This window comes from Callospermophilus lateralis, chromosome 3 (genome assembly GCF_048772815.1).
Source record: "Callospermophilus lateralis isolate mCalLat2 chromosome 3, mCalLat2.hap1, whole genome shotgun sequence".
Classification (NCBI taxonomy): Eukaryota; Metazoa; Chordata; class Mammalia; order Rodentia; family Sciuridae; genus Callospermophilus; species Callospermophilus lateralis.
The window spans coordinates 71,616,209-71,642,838 of NC_135307.1; the positions used below are offsets into that span (position 1 = coordinate 71,616,209).

At 39.0% G+C, this 26,630-nt stretch overlaps 1 pseudogene; it reads right to left on the reverse strand.

Moving 5' to 3' along the window:
- The window catches only part of LOC143394658 (chorion-specific transcription factor GCMa pseudogene), a 141,866-nt pseudogene extending 136,754 nt beyond the window's left edge, over positions 1-5,112 (reverse strand).
- Positions 5,113-26,630: the final 21,518 nt, after the last annotated feature.

Here is a 26,630-nt window from a genome sequence, read left to right on the forward strand (position 1 = left end):
GACTTTCGAGAACATTTTCAAATCAGCCTTTTCAGGGATGGTTTGATCTCAGAAAAGAAGATATGGAAAAAGAAAGAATGAAAGAAAGAAAGAAAGAAAGAAAGAAAGAAAGAAAGAAAGAAAGAAAGAAAGAAAATAAAGTAAAAACAAAACATGGTTCTTTTAAGTCATCTTTACTCACCACCTAGCTATGGTTCAGGATACAAAGGACAACATGTTTGCATATCACACTGAGTTTCTGAGAGCATTTTGCTTTAGTCAACTTAGAGGAGAAAAAGATTATTTTGGTGAACAGTTTCAGAGGTTTGGTTCATGGTCTGCCAATGCTATTGCTCTGGGTTCAAGGTGAGGAGTAGCATCATAGTGGAAGGTTGTGGTAGAGGAAAGCAATTCAGGTATGACAACCAGGAAGCAGAAAGAGCTTCCTCATTAGGGACAAAATATAAACCCCAAAGGTATGTCCCCAGTGACCTACCTCCTGCAGTTATACTCTACCTGCCTACAATTACCACTCAGTTATTCCATTCAAGTGGATTGATTCACTGATGAGGTTTTAGCTCTAAGAATCTAATCATTTCACCTTTGAACATTCTTGTGTTGACTCACACATGAGCTTTTGGGGGACATCTCCTAACGTACGTTTTAGCAATTTTGTGAAATTACAGTATTGCTAATTGTTATTCTTTCTCATTCACAGAGTAGTCTATTTTTCTGGGGCATTTTGTCAACAATAATTAGTAATTTCTCATATCAGCCTAAAAAGGAAATTCAGCATTAGTAGCATCATTATCCTCTGAAACTCATGAGAATATCATAAAAGCTGATTCCTTATCAGTCACTAGCTAAACCAAAATCATACTTATTTCCTGGCTCCTTGCTTAAAAGAGGTCCTATTAGATAGAATTTTCCTATTGAAAAGTAAAAGGTTTTATTTATGTATAAGAATAAGTAAAATGATTGTGATTTTCTCTCATCTCAAATAAAAATAGCTGTGTAGTCTTTTAATTAAACTATATGATCACACTGTCTTGTTCACAATTGGAGCTAGTAGAAAAAAAAAATACATGGGAATTAGGAAGAGAAAGATCTAATCTTGAAGTTACCACTAAAAATCAACAACTTATTTTGTACCTCACTCTCTTTGAAATAGGTAACTAAAAATATCCACCACAAAACTTCACAAAAAATAATGTGACTGTTAGAGTTCTATACAAATATAACAAAGGAAGATAATAACAAATTGTTTTAATATGAAAATGAAGTAAAACATTGTCACCAACTTTATTAAGTCATAATTTAATAGAATAAAATATATAGATTTCAGGTAAAAATCTTGATTTTTTTTTTTTTTTTTTTTTTTTGTACCAGGGATTGAATTCAGGGGCACTGGACTACTGAGCCACACCCCAAGCCCTATTTTGTATTTTATTTAGAGACAGGGTCTCATTGAGTTGCTTATTGCCTTGCTTTTGCTGAGGCTGGCTTTGAACTCACCATCCTCCTGCCTCAGCCTCTCAAGCGGCTGGGATTATAGGCTTGCGCCACGGCGCCCAACTTTATCTGTTTTTAATAATGCATATACCTTTGTAATCACCCCAACAATCAGATATGGATCTTTTCCCAGAGCAAGAAAATTTCCTCGGATTCCCTCAGGGCCAGTCATTGCCCAGGGAGCCCCGATCTGATTTTTATCGATAGATTAAGTACTCTATTGTATCTGGCTTATTCCAAATAACACAATGTTTTAGAAGATTCACTGATGTTCTTACATGTAATAATATCTGATTCCTTTTTATTAATGTATAGTTTTCTGGAATATTCAATGGTCGGCATATGCCCCAATTGGTTAGTACATCTTGAATTAACCCGGTTGTTTCCAAGTAAAGCATATTATGAATAAATTTGATATGAAACTTCTTGCACAAGTACTTCAGTGGACATATGTTATTTCTCTTGAGTAAAAATCAAGGAGTGGAACTGATGAGTCATAAAGTAAGTGTAAAAGTTTTTATTTTTTTTTTAATTTTTAAAATAAGTGTAAATTTAACATGTAAGAAATGACCAAGCAGCTTTGCAAAATGGTCATACCATTTCACACTCACGCCAGAAGTTATGAGACTTCTAGTCCCTCTACGTCCTTAGACACCTGGTTTTATGGTTTGGATATGAGGTGTCCCCCAAAAGCTCATGTGTGAGACCATGCAAGAAGGTTAAGAGGAGAAATGATTGGGTTATGAGAGCCTTAACTGAATCAGTAAATTAATCACCTGATGGGAGTAACTGGTAACAGAAGGCAGGTAGGATGTGGCTGGAGGAGATAGGCATTGGGGGTATTTCTTTGGGGTACATATTTGTATCTGACAAGTGGAGATTAAATCTCTCTCACTCTACTGCCTCGTCATCCTGTGAGCTACTCCCCTCCACATATTCTTCCGCCCTGATATTCAGCCTCACCTTGAGCCCCAAGAAATGGAGCCAGCTGCCTGTGGACTGCGACCTATGAAACTCTGAGCCCCCAAATAAACTTTTCCTCCTCTACAATTGTTCTGGTCAGGTCTTTTACTCACAGTAGTGAAAAAGCTGATTAGAACACCCGGTATCTTAATTAATCTTTTTTAATTTTAGCATTTAAAGTGGGATAAAATAATATTTGATAGTGTGTTTAACTTACATTCCCTTATGTGAACTAATTGTGATGTTAAGCACATTTTCCTTTGTTTATTATCCAACATAAATCTTCTTTCCTTAAGTGTCTAAGTCTTTTGACTTTGGATGGGGGATTATCTTTTTATTATTGAACTGTAGGAATTTCTTATATATTCTGGATAGAAGATCTTTGTCAAATAGATCTATTAGGAATATTTTCTAATATTCAGTCTGTGGTTTATCTTTTTATATTATCAATTGTATCTTTTGAAATGTAGAATTTTAAAATTTTGATGAAGCAATGGTCATTTTTTAACCTTTTTTTTAAACTGTCAGTAATTTTTGTCCTGATGAAATCTTTGTCTACTTAAATGGTCACAAAAATATTGTTCTAAAATTCTTGTAGAAGTTTTATAGTTTTAGATTTTATACTTGGGCATGTGATCTTTTCCTTTAATTTGGTTTGTTATGAGGGGGAAGTCCAGATAATTTTTTAAAATATGAATATCCAATTGTTCCATTACCATTTATCAAAAAAGAATATCCAAGCTCAGTGTGGTGGCGCATACCTGTAATCCCAGCTATCTGAGAGGCTGAGGCATGAGAACTGCAAATTTCCAAGACCATCCTTGGCAATTTTGAGGCCTGCTTCAGCAACTTAACAAGACCCCGTCTCAAAATAAAAAAGACTTAATTCTGCTTCATTGAGCTATCATTATGCGAATACAACCTTGTCCTGATCATTATAGTTTTATATTGAATTTTAAAATCAGGTGGTTTACGTTTTCCAATTTCTGCTTCATGATAGTTTTAGCTTTGCAGCCCCACATAAGTCACAATCAGCTTGTCCATTTCTTGTAAAGATCTCCTGAGGGCACAAATATTTCTACAACATTGAGTTTTTTGATCCATAACCATAGTAGATGGCTCCATTTGCTTGGTTCTTTTTTACTTGCTCTCCACTTTTTGTGGTATTCAGTTTGCAGGTTTTGTACATGTTTCATTAAATGTACTCCTAGGTGTCTGATACTTCTTGATGACATTGCAATGGTAATTCTTATTTCATTTTCCATTATTTTGCTACTGTCGGGCATAGTTTTCTACATGTTAATCAAGTTAAGTTGGTTGTAAGTGGTGCTTAGATATTCCAGAGTATTGATATGTGTGTGCATATGTATATACACATATATCTAATATATACACATATACTTTTTTGAACATTTTCTGAAATTCCTATCTCCTTACTTAATTGCTTCCATTTTATCTTGAAGATTCTTTAATATACTTATCATAGTTATTTTAAAGGCCTTTTCTGCTAATTAGCTTCTGGTTATCCAAAGGTATATTTGCACTAAATTATTTTTCCTTAATTTTAGATTACATTTTCTTTTTTTACACTTCATGATTTTTAGTAATATCCCAAACATAATATCAATGATCACTAAGCCAGGTGCTGGGGCACATGCCTGTAATCCCAGAGGTTCAGAGACTGAGGCAGGAGGATTGTGAGTTAAGCCAATCTCAGCAAAAAGGGAGGCTCTAAGCAACTCAGTGAGACCCTGTCTCTAAATAAAATACCAAAAAAAGGGATGGGTATGTGGTTCAGTGGTGGAGTGCCCCTGAGTTCAATCCCTGGTACATGCCCCACCCCCACCCCAAAAAAAGAATACTGGAGATTGTAGCAAGTATTTTACATAAATGTGTATGCATATATATGCATGTGTATATATTCATATATTTGTGTGTGTGTTTGTATGTGTATACATAACATATGTATATTTCCCCTAAAGAGGTAATATTCCCCAAGAGGCCACTGGAACTAAACTGCAAGGGTTTTAGGTCTCAAAACTGGAGGTTCCAGACTATGAGATCTTGAGAATGTGAAAATCTGAAACTTCAAAATTCCTAGATCCTATTTTGTTTTCCAGCATTATCCTGGCTGCAATGTACTCTACGAAATTCCCATGCAAAGCACAAGTCCTGCGTGGGCAGGGGAAAGGGTTCCCCTTCAGAGGGATGGGCTGACTGAGAAGTAAAAGCTAAGAAAATAGTACTATGAAATAACCACAGGGCACAGAAATATAGTTTCAGAGTGGGGGCAGTGACAGGCCACGCTGACCAGACAGGTGCAGCTTCTAACAAGGATGGAGCCTTTATTGGCAGCGGTACAGATGCAAGGGGCTTGGTAGGTCTAAGGTTTCAGTGTGGGAGGAGTTTTGTCTCTGTGCTTGCTTCTGCAGGAAAAACAGGATATAGGTGGGGGTAGGCAGGCTGTTTGGCTCTTAACAGATCAGGCCCTTCTTCAGTGTAGTGCGGGACCTTTTGGCAGAGCTGGGTGGGAGTTCACGTGTATTGGGCCATCTCACCAGCAGGAGTGTGCTGTGAGTTCCCATATACCAGATCTTCCCACTCAATGGCTTCAATGCTGATCTGGTCCACGCACATTTCACGGGTGGCTTCCCGCATTCTGCTTTCGTTGTTCCCAAAGATTCAATTTGCACCGTGTATGCCAGCTCACATGTTTGTCAAAAGCCCACTTGTTTCCCCCTGTCCTTCCTTAATAGAATTTAGTCTTTCACCTACCCTCTCCTCAGCAACTGGAAAAAGAACAAAAAGCGTCTTATATTTTATGCTTTACTGCAAAGAGCTTGGTCTTTGGAGTTCAGTGTCATTAGATCATTTGTGTCCATAGCACCTGGTAGATTCTGTGGCAGTCATGTATTGCTGCATGGCACATCATCTCCAAAACATAGCAGTATTAAGACAACAGCATTTATTATCCCGCAGTTTCTAAGAGTCAGGAATTTGAGCTGGGGGTGGTTCTAACTCCAGGTCTATCTGGGTTGCAGTCACATTGTTGGCAGAGGTTGTCAGTGTCATCAGTAATCTGAAAGCATGAGCAGGGCTGTGACTGTGAGCAGGAGGCTTCAGTCACTTGCTAGCTGTTGGCAGAAGGTCTCAATTCCTCATGACCTGGGCTTCATCATAGAGATGTTCAAAATGTGGCATCTGCTTCCCTCAAAGTGAATGAACCAAGACAGTAAGATTGCAAGGAACCACAAAATGAAAACCATATTGTCTCTTTTAACTTGTCCTCAAAACTGGCATATCTTCACTTTTGTCATGTACAATCTCAATATGGTGTGACAAGAAAGTGCAAAAAGGCATAAACATTCCACCATCTTTCTTATCCACACACCTCCTCCCCTCTCCTCCTTTCCCTTTGCCCAATCCAAAGCTCCTCCACTCATGCCATGCCCCTCCCCATTATGCATTAGCAATCACTTATCAGAGAAAACATTTGGCCTTTGGTTTTTTGGATTAGCTTACTTCACTTTGCATGATATTCTCTAACTCCATCCATTTACCTGCAAATGCCATAATTTTATTCTCTGAGTAATATTCCATTGTGTATATATACCACAGTTTCTTTATCCATTCATCTATTGAAGGACATCTAGGTTGCTTCCACAGTTTGGCTAATGTGAATTGTGCTGCTATAAATATTGATGTGGCTGCATCACTGTATTATGCTGTTTTTAAGTCATTTGGGTATAGACTGAGGAGAGGGATAGCTAAGTCAAATGGTGGTTCCATTCCAAGTTTTTAAAGGAATCTCCATACAACCCTAGATATGTGTATGATTGCACAAATGGTGGGACCCTACTTCATGTACAACCAGAGATGAAAAATTGCGCTCCATTTCCGTACAATGAATTGAAGAGTATTCTGCTGTCATGTATAACAAATAAATTAAAAAATTAGAACAAATAAATTAAAAAATTTTAAAAAAATTTAAAATGATAAATGTATTTTTAAGTATTTTGTTGAGTCTTGCACACACACACACACACACACACAAAATGCAATCTATGAAAAATACCATTTGTAGTTGGTATTTTTCAACTATTCTCTAATGGCCACTTACAACAGCCCATCAATAAAAGCAAGATAAAAATGCATGATTTAGAGGATTGTTAGGAGAGATACAAGGTTATATACAAAATCTAGTTGGCACTATTCTGTGACAGGCAGTTAATGGGTAGTAGCAGCAGGTGTCATTCTTAAAAGGCATAGAAAGACAACTTCCAGAAGTGGCATACTAAATTCCAAGCAAATCCGATAAATCAACATAAAAAGGTCCATCCCAGAAATGATTGGGGAATTAACTGAACAGTGGGTACTCAGTTTTCTGTTATAGAAAAAGTTTAAAATTTTAAAAGTAGTCCCTGATTTGGGTTTAGAATATTCCTTTTAGTCAATCTTTTGCATGCAAAAAGTTAAAAATATATATATATATTACCAAAAAATAACACTAGCTGACAAGTTATTGGCAGGATCTGAAAGAGTTTGTCATTAACTATTTGTATAAGGACTTAACAAAGGACCATTCAATAACTGATGCAGAGATTCCTTCTTTCCTTCCTAAAAAAAGAAAAAAAAAGCGGGGGGGCATAACCATTAAGTGGCTAGGAACACTGGGCGCCATCTTGGAAGCTGGCCGCCATAGCTTTTACATAAAATGATTTGTTTGTTTGTTCACCCAGCAATTTCTTCTTGACTTGGTGGTAGTCAGGTTTTTCACATTCTTGCATATTTTAACCAGCTGCAGGATCATATCCAAGAAAGTACATTTAAAGTACAATATTCCAAAATAACTTTTTAACAGAGTAACAGGCATATTTATCAGAAGGGATACAAAGAGGGAAAAGGAGACACTGTAAGGGAGACAGTGAGTCCTCTCAGAGAAGAAAGGGATGCTATGTCCCTCCTGCCCTCCAGTTTTATTGGGAGTTCCAAGGAAGCTTCCACGTCTACCTATTAACTTTTGATTGACAGCATAGGAACTGCATGAAGCACCTCCAAGAGAGGATGGCTGAGTACTCAAAGAGTAGGAGATTTTAAGGAAATTGAATCCCTCTTTTTTTCCCCTCAATTTCTTATCCCATTAACTGGTTTAATTACATTTGTAGATGCAAGCTTTTCTTTGTGAGAGCTTCGATATATTAGCCATGAGGGAATGGTGGTTGTGACATAGTTTAAGTGATAGGGAGGGTCCAGTCCACCTAGTAGGTTATGACATGGCTTAAAACAACAGTTTTTCTTAAGGGGAAGTATCTATGGCTGGGGAGGTTTTGACATCCAAGTCTCCATTTTGCAGGTGTGGCTTTCAGTCATCCTTCATGTTCTTTTTCCTGTTCACCCTGAAAGGACACTCACAAAGTCCATGCAAAGTCCAAGGACCACGCCATACACCAGAATCCCACTCTAGAGATTTACTGTCAGAGCATGGGGCAAACTGACAAGGCTGTCCCTCCAAGGAGAGCAGCAGCATGTCAGCACTTACAGGCAGCTTTATAGCCTGCAAGAGGAATTTTACAAGCATGTTTTAGGGATTATGTCATGAAGCAGTTGGGGTCGACCCTTTAGCAGACACATGTTCTTACGGGAGGTTAAACAGCAAAGCTTCAAGATCTCTAGATAAAATAGCTCCTAAATCAAAACCTAGGAGTCCCTAGATAAAATGGCTTCTAAATCAAAACCTAGGAGTTCCTAGATAAAATGGCTCCAGACCTAAAATGGCGGATCTAGTACCAATATTGATCTGATGCCAATACACCCTTTCATAGCTGACTAGCTCCTAAAATTTTCCTTATTATGGACTTGGGTCCCTAAATTCTTTTTTTGATATTTGTATGTTGACTACATCTGGCTACTTCCTGCTAAGAGAGGACAAAGTTGGGGAGAAGTGACCCAAAGTCCCTATTCACTATCACATGGGGCATAGAAAGTTAAGGTTATGTAGCATCAGGGCAGTCCACAGGTCCGTGGTGGCAGTTGGTGCGTGGGTGGCTTGATGAGTTGTACATAGGGCAGGGATCATGCAGAGATGTAGGGCCCTTAGACGGGTCCTGTCATTCCCTGGGTTTGCCTGACCTTAAGGGAAAGGACTGGAACATTGGTTGCTTTGTCCTTAGCCCTTTTGCTTCCTTGACTATGGTTTTCATGTTTTGATCTTAAACATTCATCAGGTTGGTTTCACCAGTCTTGAAGTGAGAGGAATGGGTCTTAACTTTCAATGTCAGTAATTTCCCTTCACCCCTTCCATTTAATTGGGGTCAGTATTAATACTGAGAGTTAATATTATATCCTATTTGTTCTGAAGTTGATGGCTTACTATCCCACATTAACTCAGGTTGTTCTGTTAGAAGCAGAATTTCTGCAAAACATTTAGATGTGAATTAGGGTCCTTGAGTGTGGTCCCATATGTTCTATTAGTCCCTAAGAGCTGCAGCATCCGAGTTCCAATCAAGAGACCTTTTGGTCTTTATTAGAGTGTACGCTAGCCAAAAACCCATCAATTATCCCAAGATTTTTCCTCTAGTCACCAAGAATCTGAGGGAGAGAACAGAATTCAGAAAAGACTGAAAAGAGAATACAATCAGGAAAAAATTGGAATAACCAATTATAACTGATGATAATTAGGCAGCAACACCAAGTGTTAGAGGGCTAGGGCCTTCTAGAAAATGAGGTATGCAAAAGCTCAAGTGTCATGCCACTTTACCCTGATTTCAGACATGTCACTTAGAGTAATAGGCATGAGCTTATTAGAAGGGAGGTAAAAGGGGGAAAGAAGACACTCCCAAGGGAGAAGATGGGTCTTCTCAAGGTAAAGGGAGACCCAAAATAATGATCTTAATTTAGTAAAAAAATCTTAAAATTTGAATCAACTTTTGATCTTCTGATGGTAGCTTTACTTGCCATGATAGTTGATCTGTCATGCTAACATCATTAGAATTTTTGGTACATTTTTCTGGAATTGGATTTCCCGGAGAAAATATGAACATTATTATAATAGTATGAGCCATTTGAAAGACTGGAAAGGCAACAGAATGTAGCAGTTCAGATCCAAATCCCCGAATCACATAGTCCTGAGTGCAAACCCCTAGTTTTGCCCTTTCTTAGCTATTTGATTTAATAAATTGAGGCTTATTACATCATTCCTCATCTATAAAATGGGCACACAAATGATACTGACTTCTGAGCTTTTTTGCATGAAAATCAGGAGTGGCCAAGTGCACTTGCCCGTCAATAATGACGCTTTTGTGCTTCTGCACTGAACTCACACAGGGTACAAGGGCCTTTAGGAAGTTGTGTGCCCACCCATTTACTCTTCCCCTCCTTTCAGTATAAGGAAGTCCTTTTAGCTTAGTGTAGAAAACAGATGTTGCTTAAGAGATCTTTTGTTCTCTTATCTTTAAAGGTTGTAAACAATAGGAAAGTAGTGAATAGGTGTTTTATTTAATTTTAGAAATTAATTTCAAAAATATTTCAGTTAACAAAGTAAGGCATTTTTAAACTAGATGGGTGTGGGCTTTAAAGACTGTCCCCCCAGCACTCCCTTCTCTGTGCCACCCCCAGGAAGGAGGCAAATACGTAACCTGAATTAAGGCAGACATTTCCCTGTGCAGAGCTAATATCCAGGTCCCAAGAGAGGTTAGGTGGCTGGAGTGTAATCAGAGGCATCTATTTGTTACCAGCTGCAGCGACTCTCTCTGTTTAAGTCTTGAGCAAGGTCATTATTCTCAGTCTACCATGCACAACTGCACAGCAGGCCCGGCAGACTGCTCATTAGTATTCTGCACGTTTCATCGGCTAAATTTGCCATTTCATTTAGAATGCTTCTGATTGCACATTTTTTATATTCTCAGCCTCCTCAGAGAAATGGATGCCACTGTTAGCGATCTGACAGACAGTCAAGCACACATTGATGCATTTGCCATCAAACTAAGGGGGAAAGTTATTAAAACACTTGGCTGTCAACCATGAATTTGGTTAGACTCATTTAAGTTGCAGAAGTACTTTAAAAGAAAGGGTTGAAAATTAATAAATAAATCAAGGAAGATTTGTGGAGAGAGGGAAAGAATAATTTTAAGAAGTTAGAATTGGCTAAAAAGCCTGTCTTCTCTGTAATCGTGTCCATATAAAAGTAAATAAATGCAGATATTTTAAGGCTACAAAATCATTCATTTACCATCGAAACTGATTCTTACTCAAGGCACATTCAACATCACCTGAGAAATTATATGTTTTAAAGCACGTACCTTCAAAAGATATTTAATACTTATATTTAATTGTGCTTTTCTCAATATTTCTTAGATGCAGTGGACTGGATGATATTTGAACCATTACCTCACAAGAGACATAAACGAGGTACATTGTTGTATGGGCTGTGAAAGGAATGCACAATTTGTCCTCCTGTCAGATGATTTACTAAAAAATGGAAATTTATGGTGTTTGCCCCCAGAAAAACTTCATTAAGCTCCTTGAAGAAATGGAAACCTCATGAGCAGTAATCAAAGCATATGAAGCCTCCTGAGTTGTTAACGAAGCCCACTTCATCAGACAATTCCACCGGGGATAGAGTCGCCCAAGGACATGCTTCTTACCGGAATTTATTGCAAATTGAAATGCAGCTGCAGAAGTGACTGAGCTGGAAGGCTCGAACACTAGAATGTATCTATGAGCATCTTTCCTGAGAGCACATTGGCCTTTCGTCATTGTCAAATCCCCAGGAAGCATAGCAAATAAGGGGCAGACATCATTAGATAGAACAGTCCAGACAGGCAGCGTTAGGGCCCACTACCAGAGGCCTGGGTGGCTGTACCTCACAGACTCCAACATAAGTCAGTGTGATTTAGAACCACAGTCAGTGCACAGCAGCTTGCAGTAAGCATGCCTCCTCTGTTTCCACTAAGAGAAATTACTCACACATCAGCCTAAAGGTTATTAGCTTAAGTAAAGAACATCTAATATAAGGATGTACTCAAACTATTTTGATTATCAGGGCAACCCATGGGAACATGTCTTAATTTCCCAAGGCTGCTATAACAAGCACCTCATTCCAAGTGGATTAAACCAACAAAAATGTACTGTCTCATCATTTTGGAGGCAATGAGTCTGAAATCAAGGTGTTAGTGCCCTTGAAAATCTATAGGAGAGATCCTTCCTCACCTGTCCCTCTTCTAGCTTCCAGCATTTGTCAGCAATTCTTGGCATTCTCTGGCTTGAAGATGCATCACTCCAACCTCTGCCTCTGTTGTCATATGTCTGTCTTGTTTGCAGGTGTGTCTTTTTTAAAAATTTTTATTATTGGTTGTTCAAAACATTACATAATTCTTGACATATCATATTTCATACATTTGATTCAAGTGGGTTATGAACTCCCATTTTTACCCCGTATACAGATTGCAGAATCACATTGGTTACACATCCACTATTTTACATATTGCCATACTAGTGTTGATGCAGGTGTGTCTTCACATGGTATTTTCCTCTTCTTCTAAGGCCACCAGTCATATTGAACCACAGTAGACCACTTTTGCTGAAGGAGGATGGAAGAATGTAGATAGAGGAACAAGATGCAAACCGAAAGAGAATCAGTTACAGAAGACAAAGGAAAAGGCTGTCAGCACAATAGGCAGGCCAATCAAAGTAGATGGATCAACAAGACAGACTAAGTACATACCAGTCTTAATAACTGGGACCACAGAAGGCCATTGTTTGATTAATGAGAACATTATGGAGTGCTGGTGGCTAAGGCCATATCCCAGCAAATGTGGAAATGAAGACCTCAAGTTTAGGCAAGTTTCTCAAGACAGTTGGATGCACAGGGATAAAAGTCAAGGTAGCTATTGGAGAGAACACTGTGATTCTAAGTAGGACATCTGGTTTCAAGAATTTGAAAGCACCTAATATTTAATAGAGCTTCTTCATGCTGAATGGCCACTGGTTCATATATATATACCATAGATGGAGAACACGGAACAAGAGCACCTCCAAATTTGTAGTAGAGATTGTGTTTGAGAGCACGGTGCTCCCCCCACCCCTTTCTCAACATGTTGCTCCCTGCACCTCATGGGATGGACAAGATGTGTGAAGAGATGATTTGAAGTGACAGGGTTTGCTAAACACACAGCAGTGAGGAAGGTGCTTTCCTATCTAAGTCATCATCAAAACTTACTCCTGGCAGTTAGATGTGGCTAAGTCCATGACACCTACTTGCCTCAATGGTCCAATAATGTCTTCTGGATTTTGTGAGTCACCTGTATCAATCTCGCTCTTACTACTGGTATCAGTCTGGGTTCTCCACAGACACAAAACCAATAGTGAATCTATGTATTCATGTCACTTGCTGAGAGGGATACATTCTGACAATGGTATTATTAAATGATTTTGTCTCTGTGTGAACATCACAGAGTGCACTGACACAAACCCACACGGAGCAGGTCTCTCTCCCTGTGTAGGAGTACACTCTAAAATAATGGTTATAAGTATAGTATCATACATACATAAAGCAGTAATATATTCATTTACTATCATCTAGTATTATGGACAGTATATAATGTGCTACTTTTAAACAACTTGCAGTGCAATAGGTTTGTTTACACCAGCATGACCACAAACTCATAATTCGTGGCTCTGTGACGTCACTAGGCCACGGGGATTTTTTTCAGCTCCATTATAATCTCCAGAGACAACCACCATAGATTGCAGTCTGTCGTTGACCAAAACATCTTCATGCGATGCATGACTGTATGTACATACAGAGTTTTATTTTAAGGAATTGGCTCACATGACTGTGGGAGCTGCCAAGCCACATTTGTAGGGCAGGCTGAAATTTCAGGCAAGAGTAGAGTTGTAATTTGAAGCAGAAGATTTTCTTCTCAAGGAAACTTTAGTTTTTGCTCTTTAAGGGCCTTCAACAGAGTAGATGAGCCCCACTCGTATTAGTGAAGGTAATCACCTTTACCTAAAATCAACTCATTATGGAGATTAACCACAATCTATATACATGTTCACAACAGCTCTTAGATTAGTGTTTGACTTAATAACTGGGGACCACAGTCTATCAAGTTGCCACAGAAAACTAACCAAATATTCTCCATCCAGTGGCTTCTGAGCGGGCACAGCTTCTGAGAAATTGTCCAGTTCTGGTCCCAGCAATCAGGTAAATGTCTTCAGGTACAAGCATAGGTTTAGACATTTATAAAACACTATTTCATAGCAAATTTTATACAGTAAATAGAGTTACTAGGCACAAATAAAATTATTTAAGCCACTTGGCTCACAAAATTATAGATGCTTGAATTCTTTCTAAAAGTAAAATTTGAACCATAATATGTTTTGCCCATTTATAGTATAAAGATAAAATGGTATTTTACATTCATTGTGTAAAGATACCAAACTAGCCTGTGGCAATTAGCTCATTATCTTACAGTAACACTACCTATTACTATCTGGGGGGTGTTATCAACCTCCTTTCTCCTTAGAGAAGCATTTTATACACAGCAGATATGTCTCTCACCATTCAAAAAGAGCATTTAATTAACAAAGAATCAAAAGCATCTTGTTATAATATGATTTTGTAGTACGGACTCCAAGGGAATTGTGAAGGATGGCATAAGTGTGATTTCCTGAGAGAAAAGACAGTCAACAAAAACTTAGAACACAGAACATGACAGTTTTAGAATCATAACATGTCTATTTCCATATTCCTATCATAGAAAACTCCATCGGAATAACTGACAACAGGAAAATCATGCAAACAAGGCAAGATGTTTTTCATCTCAACACATGGAACATTTGAAAGTGTCACCAAAGTGCTCACTGAGGAATGTGAAACCCTGTTAATAGCCTTTAAGGTTTCAGTCCGGGTCACATCTCAAAAGACTTTAAAATACACCCATGCAGAGAGCCTCTCCGAACTCCTGCGTTAGATGGGCTTTGCGATCCTGTATTGCCTAATCACATTTTTTTTTTCTACTCAGAGATGATTTTATTACAGCTTCTCTAGAGAAGATTTTAAAAAATAAAATAAAATGACATACTATGCCTGCAGAAAAATGGGAAACTCACAGATGAATATGTGTCATTTACAACCCATCCTTCCAGGATACAACCAGCTCACCTTCATATTAAATCCTGATGGGTTTGTTCAGTGGCTAAAACAATACAGACAGCCATTTACCACAAGCAATAGGGGAAAAAAAAAATCCTGGAGCTACCCTTCCCGTTTACATTTCCTAGCTCCAACCTACAGATATGATTAAAAGATGTCACTCAATTACATTTCAATTTTTCTGCCAGCTGCATTCATTATAAAATTTCAGACGTGTTCCAAGAGGGATAATTTATTGAATAGATGTTGAATTTGCCATTAGAAATTGAGAAGTACCCAGCAGCACATTTTATTCTCTCTCAAAGATCATTTATTCAGGATATTGTGTTTTTGGTAAGCTCATTGTGTTTGGGACTTTACATATATCATACAGAGTATAATAATATTCCTACAGTAATTTAAATACTTTTATTACTAGGTTCTGTCAAGAAAAAGAAATGTGGGTATATTAGTGAAGGAGATTATTTTTTATTACATAAATATTTTATGATCTCTATTTTCCATTTTTTGCCATGACAATGTATTATCGTGGACTCTTATTAATTCCGTGCTTGATATAAATTAAATGAGAAATTTTGATGTGTGTGGCTGCCAGGGCCTGGAGGGCACAAAATCTTTTCTCTAAGATTACAATTGCTTAACTTCTAGGATTAATTGGCCTAATCCTGGTCCCTGAGCTATCCAAGAAGGGATAATTTGGAAACATAGCAGCATGCTTCAGATGTGATAACACATAACCTCCTATTTATGCCCTTCATGAGAACTCAAAAGACACAGCTCACCCCGAGATGTTTCATAAGGGGCTTGTGAAATTGAGTACAGCCAAACTCTCCATTGTTCAGAAACTGATGCCCTTGTCTGGGGACCTCATTATTTCCTGGCACCTCTGTGTGGGGCCTGGTGGGGAAAAGGACAGTGGAGAAACTCACAGTGCCCGTGGTTACCACTTGTGAGCCAGTCACACAAACCAGGGACCTGGCAGCAGAAGCCAGCCTTCCTTGGGCACTGTTCAGGTACTTCCCACCTGAGTAGTCACCATGACACTGATGGGACTGACTGCGGTGATTTTTCCAAGCTCATCCGGTAAGAAAAAGGATCAACAAAGGTAGAAAAGTTTGAAAGACTAGGATATGATTAAGAAGAGTGAGGATGGCAGGGGAATAGAGCAAAGGGTAACAGCGCTAAAGAGAGAGGTACAACAGATCTCAAAAGTGCTTACAAAACTAAAGGACATGAATGTTTTCTACAGATCGGTTTCTTAATTGATTTATAAATCCCATTCTATAGAAAAACTATTCTTGACCCCCAGCGTTAAATCACTATACACACACACACACACACACACACACACACACACACTCATATACATAGATGTACATAGACACTTTTAAAGGCACACACACGTCCATAAACATATATGTGCATATCCCACCTACAGGCACACATACATGTCTTTTACATTTATGCAAGCACACACACACTCACATTTCCCACTCATGTTAGATATCCTTCATAGTTGGCAGAAGCCCTGGGTTCTTTGATTCTGCATAATCTTCATTCTGGGATCCAGGCTAAAGGAGTAAAGGCCTTTCTGGGACATTACTGGGCTTGTGCTAGAAGGAAGAAAGGGAATGGGCTGAACAGTGACTCTGAAAGCTTTCTCTTGAAAGTGGCATACATCACCTCCACTCACACTTCATTGGGCACAAGTGGCACATCCAAAGACCCAAAATTAGTAGGGTGGGAAGTGTTGTTTTCCTACAAGGGGGAACCCAGTAGTGAGAGATGGGAATTACTTTTAAAAAATAAGAGAACTTACATGGGAAATAGAAAACTGGGCTGTCTTTTTATTTAAAGACTTCAAGTACATTGAAAGCCTTAACAATCAATTTCATAAGAAAGATACAAACTCAATAAAGTTCAAATTAAGAGCTATTAGTTAAATATTTTTTTAAATATTCATTTTTTTAGGTGTAGATGGACACAACACAATGCCCTTATTTTTTATGTGGTGCTGAGGATCGAACCTGGGTCCCGAACGTGCCAGGCGAGTGCTCTACCGCTAAGCCACAATCCCAGCCCTGGTTAGATATTTTATTGAAACCAAAACAATCTGCAATATGTATACAGGGTAAAAATGGGAGTTCATAATCTGCTTGAATCAAATTATGAAATATGTCAAGAGCTTTGTAATGTTTTGAACAACTAATAATAAAAAATAATAACTTACAAAAAATAAAAATAGATATAAAATAAATTTAAAATAGATATAAAAATATTTACCTTTCAAGTGTGTTATGAGGGTTAAATAAATAACTTTGTGTAAAAAAAAAACAAAAACAAAACTCCACCCAGTATGAGAGCAACTTTACAAAGTACAAAGGCTCTGGTCTGTTTTCATGGTGGCTCATGTTTGCAACGTAGTCAGGAACACCCAGTCTGCGGCGTGACAGCTAGAGACCCAATTCTCCCTAGACTTTCTCCTTGGGAGCTACTGTCTTCAAAACAGCATTTGGCCTTTTCATAGGTCAAACTCATTATTACAAATCAAGTCCCTTTCTTTTCATTTTTCATCAATTCATGACATTTAAATACATATAACCCAGGACCAATAAGATCATAAAGACATCTGTAACACACCGTGAAATTTTATGACAGCGATAACAGTCTCTCAAATGATTCAGAAGATACATTGTTGTTTTAAAAGACTTTTAAATTAACATTTAAAGGCAAAATGCAAGGAAACAACTTGAACAAGACCTCCCTGTTCCTACAAGAATGTCACTGCAGGTGCTTGGGGACACTTCTAGAGGCAAAAGGGAGCTGTTGAAGAATTTAAAGGTATGGGCTTTAATAGTCCAATTTATTGTTGAGAAAGATCATGCTCAAGGCATTAATGGGCACAAGTTTGGACACATTACAGTTGGTTTAGTAAGGAAAGACAGAAGGACCAGAATGCAGTGAAGGAAACTAAATGCTTAGCAAACATGCCAACTTCACATCTGGAGAGTAAAACTTTGAAGAAACAGGGAGCACAGAGAGAAAAAAGCTAGTCTAATGCCTGATACCTAAGACTTCCATGCCAGCCTCTCAAGGGAATCTCATTGCTAGTAGATGTCTGGAATATGATTAGTCCCAAAGATTGGAAAGAACTGGACAGTTAAAAAGGCATGAGTCAACATTCTGACTTCACCTCTTTCTAGCCATGTGATTCTGAAGAAACAGTCTGAATTTCTAGACAGGCTGAGTTTATAGAGAGAAGATTCATAAACAATCCCACCTATTTCACAAGTTGTTATTGTTGTTCGTTTATTGTGTTTTTTTAGAGTGCAATGTGAGATGAAATTTGTGAAAGCAGTTTTAAATTCAGTTTAGCTTCTGAGGCATCTATAATATTTAGGGATAGATTTAGTCATTTGTCAAGTGCTATATAATATAAAGTCACCGTCTAGGGGCTGGTAAAGTTTTTCTTTTCTCTTCTTTTGCTAGATGCTGGGAAACCCAGTAATAAAGTAACAGGATGGAAAGTTTTGTTAGGAAACTCAAGTCTGAGCACAGTCCTACTCTCTTTAAGCATAGGATGTAGCATAGAAGCTAGAAAGGAACTTGTCTTTACAAACAAGCAAGCTGGTTTCCCTTCAAGTGGCCTACTCTTTCCTGCTCCATCACAACTTTAGTTCCTGAGCTTTCTTTTGATCCTGTCAAGCCTCGCAGCAGAGAGTGACCACCCATGCCAGACAATGTCAAGAGTTGGATAAAGAAACTTTCCAAGAAAAGAACTCGCCACAAAGCCAAGGGGCTAAGCCAAGAAGGCAGATGGGGAATGAGAGAAAGGGTCAAAGGTGGTGCTGTCTGATGCTGAGGGGAGCAGCCACCTGAGGCATGTGGACAGCCCATGAGCCCCAGACCTGCAGACAGAACATACGACAAGTCAGCAAGAGAAAAGTTCTCTCTGCACTCGTCGGATCATGTCATTAGAATCCCAGGCCTTTGGGGCCTGGGTATGCATTTACTCAGCTAAGGGAAATCTTAGCCTCAGGCCCTCCTCACCCCAATCACCTGGATTCTGATAGTCAAGACCAGAAAGCAAATAAGCCAGGTGGGACCAATCACAGGTTAATCAGTAAAATATTCTCTTGACTCTCCCTCTTTTCTTCCAGGATGAGGAGCACAGGGTCCATCTTACAGTTATTTACTATCCTGTTGGCTGAAGTGTGGCCCACTATCCTCCAGGAAAGTTCAGAAAGCACTAAGCATTGACTTTTCTCACAGAACAAAGAACCCCTTGTGAGAAACAGCTCTAAGATTAGCATAATGATTTATTGCTGTTTGATGGATTTTTATCTTCTCTATTTTGATTGCTGACTTTACTAAAGTTTTCTGAGAGTTTTAAGTTAATAGCAGAATGTGGGTTCTTGGCTACTAAGCCTTGTTAAGGGAAGTATTAAAAGGAACTGTGGTTAAGCTACTGGTCTTCCATCTCACAGAGGGCAATTCAACTGCATACAAGGGCACATTGTGAACTTGAAGTAAATCAGATTCAGCAACTTTTTCAAGGTGGATTTGAAATCTGCAATAGTAGCCAAGGAACTGGGAACTAAAACATTGAAGGATATTGAGGCAGAATCAGAAATCATAATATTTATCACAAATCATGTGTCACCTTACCCTTTCAGTCTAAAAGTTCATATAATTTTAAACTTGGGCAAGAAGGAATGCTGCTTAATATCACAGATGAAATGTTAGTGTGGTTACACTACTTTGTAGGAGTTCTAAAAATATTGTTACAATGACATTGTTTTTTTGGAATGTTATAATCATATCTCCTTTCCTTGGATAGGCAACTTAAAAGACCATCTTCTTTGTTGACACCTTTCAGGACTATGAGACACGTCCCCAAATTGTCTAGAACCCAATGTGTCATTCCAGAAACCAAAAAGAACGACCCTGCTGAATACTCTCTGTAGTGGCCCATGAGAACCTGCATTGTAAGCTCATGAATGTTTGACAGCCCTGTGAGGTGACTGACTAATAGTTATTACCCTTTCTCCAAAAGGGAGAATTCACCTCGGCTGAGTGTACTGCCAGAAAAAACTGAACAGTTATTAAATGAGGTGTGAACAGATATACTTGCTTTGGTTCTTATATTATATTATATATTATATCTTCCAACTTGGAACTCCCTTTAGATCAGATGCTACTGTGATAAACAGGGAGGGATTCTCCATAGTTGTGAATCTTAAAGTTAGAAAATTTTAAACAAATCAAAAATATTTTGGATCCTGAAAGACGTATAAAAATCCAAAGGAATCTAATACGTTTACCTAGTAAGGGATGTTGATAAAAATATTTGTCTCATAATATGCAGGTATATTTTGCTTTCTACTGAGGTATCCTTGAAAAATGTTATGGATATATATAAATTTATATCTTAAATATCCAAGGGAAACTTGCTATGTAAGGAAGAAAGGCTTTACATATCTTTCATAAAGGTGTATTCTTTTTGGTAATCACTCCATCATCTGAGGCTTTATGCTCTCAGCTTCAACACATTCGTGTTTCCTTACAGCAGGGCATGATCAAAACTTGAGTTAATGGGAATGCCATAAATTTTGCAACAATACACTTTGGACAGATGTATATAGAGTTGAATATATTTGCGAAAGGCTTTTCTTCGTGCTGTAGAAAGTGGTGTGGGAGTGGCAATAGATACCAAGGCAGTATTATTTTTTCTACTAGATAAATCTCACAAGTATATTTTTAGACTATGCCAATCTGCTCCTATGGCCTTAAATTGCCAGGCATGTCTTCTGTGTGTGGGTTGGCTCTCAGAGTTATCTTTTTCACAGTTATCTGCTTAATTGGTAGCAGCTGTTAATCAAGGACATTGTCACAGATCCCGTCGTACTGCATTCATCGTAAAGGTTTGTGGTTTTTTATGTTTGAAGGGAAGCCATATGCCTCAGGCAGCATGCAGTGGAGTGGATTTCTAGTAATTATATCAAGTTGATGTAATTTGGCCTGAAATATCTGATTTGAATGTTTATGTTGATCAAATTCCTTGGGACATAGTCAGGCTTTATTAACATTCTGTCCTGTTCACACATAATCTAAGAGGGAATGTGTCCTTAATTCTCTGGTTCTAGATATCAGGAGGATCAAAAGATGGCATACTATAAGTAGAGGCTTTGGCTTTAGAAGCTTGGGCTTGAATCCATGTTCTGTCATTAATGTTTGAAGTTACTCAACTACCTTTAAGGACTGGGAGACCCTGAACCCTGTGTTAGATGCTGGATACCAAGGTAAGACACCAAACCTCAAAACACTTCCCTCCACTGGGAGAGACTTTACTCTCCAGGACACAGCAAAACCAGGATGACGCTTCAAAACACGTAGGACCACAGGGTGCTATATTCTCTGAGCCTTGTACCCTGAAACTTCTGAGACCAGGTTGAAACCACCCCAAGATCATGGAGGCAAGAAACTCATCCTTTGGGTTCAATGCCAACTTTCCAAGAGAAGACTGTCAGGATGACACCCACATGTCTTTCATCCCTGTGTTTATCAGTAAACTCCCAAAGTGTCAGCCTCCTGCTCCTTGAATCTATTCTGCAGGTACCACGGTTGCCATAATACTCTGTTCTTCCTTGTCTCCAAATTAATAACCTAAACCCTCCCTGAACTCCCAGAATCCCCACTCTATTATCAGCTTCACCGCCATCTGCAGTGGTGGGCTTCCTGTATTTCCTTGCATTAACTGAAAGCGGACTGTCTCTCAGGATACTTACTCCCACATAGATCTCACAGATGGAGGCTCCTTTTTCTTTCAGATACTAAGTACCTAGGGTTGGTGTGCTTTTTGCTCCCCAATGTCACGTCTCCCGTTAATCCCTGTGGGAGACTGCATTTTCCAAAGATAGCTGCAGCAATATTCCCTACTCATAAGCTTTCCTGGTGTGACCTTGTCTCATCAGCAAATGTACCTGCATCTGCCCCATCTCCCCTCCTTCCTTCTGATGATGTCCTGTTTCCCAGGGTGCTTTTCACTCCTCAGTCCGCCCTGGGAGGCTTCTGTCCCATCATCACACCAAAAGCAACGACTCAATGACACTCATTTTAGTGGATTTTTGGTCTTTAATTTTAGATGTGCCAGAGCTACAGTTTCAGGAATGAAAAAAAAAAAAAGAATAAAAATCATTCATGGATCCAGCAATGGTGGCACATACCTGTAATTCCAGCTACTTGGAAGGTTGGGGCAACCTGCAAATTCAAGGACAGCCTGGGCAACTTTAGTGAGACTCTGTCTCAAATAAAAAATAAGAAGACTGGAATGAATCTGACATTATTACCCTATGTACATACATGACTACACGATCTGTGTGATTCTACATCATGTACAACCAGAAGAATGAGAAATCATATTCCACTTACGTATGATGTGTCATAGTGCATTCTATTGTCATCTATAACTAATTAGAACAAATTAGAAAAAAGGACTGGGGACGTAGCTCAGTGGTACAGCATCCCTAGGTTTGATTCCCGATAACACACACACACACACACACACACACACACACACACACTCACACAGCATTCAGGGAGAGTTATGAATATCCAAAAGCAAAGGGTCAAAATGAGAAGAGAAAGGACATCAAGAAAAAAACCTGAGAGAATGCTAACACCTAGTCTTGATGAGAGAAAGGCCGAGGAGGCATCAGTGATGATTGATTTTGGTTTTCAACTTGTCTGAGAGAGATGCTTAGAGAGTTGGTAAAGCGAATTGCTGGGTGTGACCAAGAGGTAGTTTCCCCAGTAGATTAGGTCAGGGAATTACATTGGGAAGACCCATCCTGAAGGTGGGTGGCACCATCTATAAAATGGGGCACAGATGAAATTAAAGCATGGAATAAAGGGGAAGTTTGCTGTCCTGCAAGCTCGACCCTTTCTGAGTGGGTATGCTTTTCTGTTGCTGTCACCCGGGGACATCAGACTCCAGGTCCTTCGGGCTTTGAATGCAGATCTGCACCAGCATCTCTCCGGAGGAGAGATGACCAGGGACTGGGGATGCATCACTGTTCTCTTTCTCATTCTGAGGCTTCCAATTTCTTGGACTCAGTAGCTACCACTCCAGACTTCGACAGCCATTGTGGGAGTATTCCACCTCTGATCATGTAAGCCAATCTAACAAACTTATAATTATATGCATTCTATTGGTTGTGTTTCTTTGGAGGACCTTGACCAACACAGTGTGGTTATAAGATAAAAAGAGAACCAGATTAGAATAATATTATGGAATCCAAGAGAGGCAGGAATTCCAAGTGAACAGCAATGGCTTAGGTTGAACAAAGTTCACATACAATTGATATTTAAAGTGTCCCCTGGATTTAGGGATTGAGAGGTTGATGGTGACATCACAGAATAGGGGGCAAAAGTCTGATTAAATAGGGTAAGAAATGGAGACACATTTTTGAGAAGCTTTACCTATGTGATAAGACAGAGATCAGGTACCAACTAGAAGGGCCCAAGAAGGGGGTTCTTTCAGGAAGCAAAGTTTAAGAATTCAGGTTTAAAGTCAAATATTCCTCACTTTGAACCCTAGTTCTACCACTTATAAGCCACGTGATCTTAGGAAAGTTCCAAGTTGTAATAATAGCTACCCTCAGGGCTGTGAGGACTCGATTAGATGAGGGTTAGGTGTGTGTCATGTGACATATGCTCTTTAAATGATAGCCATTATTGTTAAAGGAGGAACATGAGAAATCATTATATTTCTAGTCTGACAAGAAGAAACTAATGGGGATAATGTACCTAAGAGAAAAATGATCAGGAAAAGTCCTGTGACCTGAACAAATGAGATTAACTAGATGAAGATGTTGGCCTCGCCCAAGAAGGACAAAAGAAGTTGAGTGACAAGTGGTGATTCAAATGATTGCCTCTGAAGGGAGGAGATTTTAAATTAAGCCTGTTATGGTTTGGATAAGTTTCCCTCAAAGGCTCATGTGTTAAAGGCTTGGTCATCAGCTCCTAGCACAGTTGGGAAGTGGTGGAACCACTTTAAAATGGGGGCCTCGTGGAGGAAGCTGGGTAACTGGGGACATGCCCTTGAAGGGGATATTGAGACCCCTGGCCCTTCTTCCCTTTCTTTGCTTCCTGGCCACCATGAGGTGAGCAGCTTCCTCTGCCAGGATCTCCCACTATGATGTATTTTTGCCTCACCGTGGGCCTTAAAAACAATGCAGCCAAGTGACCATGGACTAAAACTTCCAAAACTGAGAACCAAAATAAGTCTTTCCTCTTCTTAAGTTTATCTTAAATATTTTGTTATAGAAATGGAGAGCTAACACTGAGGTGGTGACTGATAATCAGAGAGGTATGAAGGAAGATCATCTCTGATAGTGAATGTGGTAGGGCAAGATAGGGGCCTGAGGAGTATGGCATACTTGCTAAAAGCAACAGGAGACAAGGCAATCTAAGTAGAAGAGCATTGCTGAGGGCCTTGCTGAACTGAAAGCCCCAATGCACAGGAGCCCCCACCTGCACTGCTGGGCTGTGCTTTCTACCAGCATCTCTCAACAGCCTGGTTGGTCCATGCATTGTTCATCCCCATCACCAAAACAGAAGCTCCCTGAGAGGGGAAACTGTATCAATGTTGCTCATCACTTCCTCTGCTCATTAGTAGCACATAGATCTCAATAAATAGCTTTTAAAAGAAAGAACAAACTAATTGGCATGCAAAAGGGATACTGCAAACGAGGCATGAGTTGTGTGCATAGAATAGAAGAATAATTAGGATGGGAAAGGAGTGAGGGAGCATATAAAAAAATTATGGGAACTGCATAAATGAATCAGACTGAATTTAGAATGAAAGAAAGTTACACAAACACACACACACACACACACACACACACACACACACAAAATTATGGCAGAATACCTCACAAGGACAGAAGCTTTCATGAACCAGAAGATTCAGTGGAATAAGGGAGTGCAAGAGTTCTGATTGGTTTTTAAATCTTCCAAGGTGAACTATTTGGGAGATAGGTTGTGTCCAGGGATTGTGAAATTAAAAAGAAATGGAAACAAAAGTCAGTGGAGCTGAAGGTCAAAGAACTATGAGACCAGAGCAAAGTTTTAATTATTTCTGTAGTTTGAGGACCATGAAGCAAACTCTAAAAAGAAACTAAACGATATCTCCCTCCTCTCAGGGTTATTTGTGTACTTTTTGTCTGTCTGGAAGGTAGGAACTGCGCTGTGCTCTCACATGGGTTTTGTTCAAGTGAAGGCAAGATAAGGGAGATTTTCCTAATTCCCTCCATTTATACCTACCTTAAGCCAGTACTGTCAATCAAAAGCAGTAGTGCGAAAATCTGTCCAATTTATGTTCCAAGTGAGGCTAGCCAAATGTTAAAGAAAATAGGAGATTAGCAATTAATTTAGCAGTAGGGATGATGTCAATGTCAGTCTGCCTCAAGTTTTCAGATAGATACTTTCTTCCTTTAAGTAACTCTTTGTTACATGAAATACAAAGAACATTACAAAAACTGAAGTTACAAAAATGATCAGGAAAATTGCACATGAGATGAATTTTCTCAATCACTTAAGTCCTCAGCCAACTGGTCAACCTGACTCATATCTATCTCTCTCTCTCTCTTTCTCGCTCAATTTTCTAATGTACAAAGCATAATAGCAGTCCCCTCCCTCTAGCATGCTCGGATGATTAAATAAAAATGATACTTATAAAACCTGAGCACAAAATGTTGGCACATAGTAAACACTTAAGAAATGAGGGTTATCCAGGAGAATGTAACAATGCCACACCTCTTTAACTACTGTACTGTATCACAGGTATTGCTATAGAATGAATGTGTGTATGCCTCACAATTTATGTTGAAACCAAGCCTCCCACATGATGGTATTTGAAGGTGAGACCTTCAGCAGGTCATTCATTGTGAAGGGAGATGCTCACAAATGGAACCAGTGCCCTTATATAAGAGACCTAAGAGAGATCTCTTGCCCCTTCTGCCACGTAATGACTCAAAAAAAGTTGGCCATCTATCAGCCAGGAAGTGGGCCCTTACCCTTCTGATTTGCTAGCACCTTAATTTTGTACTATTCATCCTCCAGAACTGCAAAAAAAAAAAAATAGTTTTCTGTTTTTATAAGCCACCTAATTATAATATTCTGTTACAATAGCCTAAATGACCTAGGAAAGGAAAGCCAGCTCAAAGTAACTCTGGGTTTCTGGCTTAAAATAAAATCAAAAAATGTGCATTTAACTTCCTTTTCCCCCCAAAACATGGAATCATAGCAAATAATTATAAGAAGAAATTCAGGGGCTAGGGCTGTAGCTGGGGCAGAGCACTTGCCTGGAATGTATGAGGTACTGAGTTCAATTCTTAGCACCACGTTTTTAAAAATAAAAAATAAATAAAAATTTTTAAAAAGAAGAAATTCATTCATAAAAGCCCCAAGAATGGAAAGTTCATCAATTTTCTAGAGCTGCCTCAACAAAGTGCCACAGAGTGGGTAGCTTAAAAAACAGAAATTTATTTCCTTATGATTTTAGAAGCAAGGAGTCTAGTATCAAGATACCAGCAGGATTGGCTTTTTCTGAGAGCCTCTTGCCTTGGCTTATTCATGGCCATCTTTTCCTTGGGTCTGCACATAGTCTTAGTTTTGTACATGTCTATGTGCTAATCTTCTCTTCTCATAGAACACTAGTCATATCAGATTAGGGTCCACCCTAATGACTTCGTTTCATTTTAATTGCCTCTTTTTAAAAGATCCTGTTAATCTTCACTTTCAACTTGACTGGCTTGAGAAACACCTGAGGGATGGAAAACCCAGAGTGTCTGCAATGGTGTTTCCAGAGAAGATTGGCATGTGGGTCACCAAACTGAGTGGAGAAAGCACTGTCCAATAGGCTAGGGACCCAGGAAGAAGACGAGCAGCACTCTCGTCCCCAGAAGAAGAGAGCAGCACTCTCTAACCCTTCCTGAGCAGGTGTGTTTTCTGCTGCCTT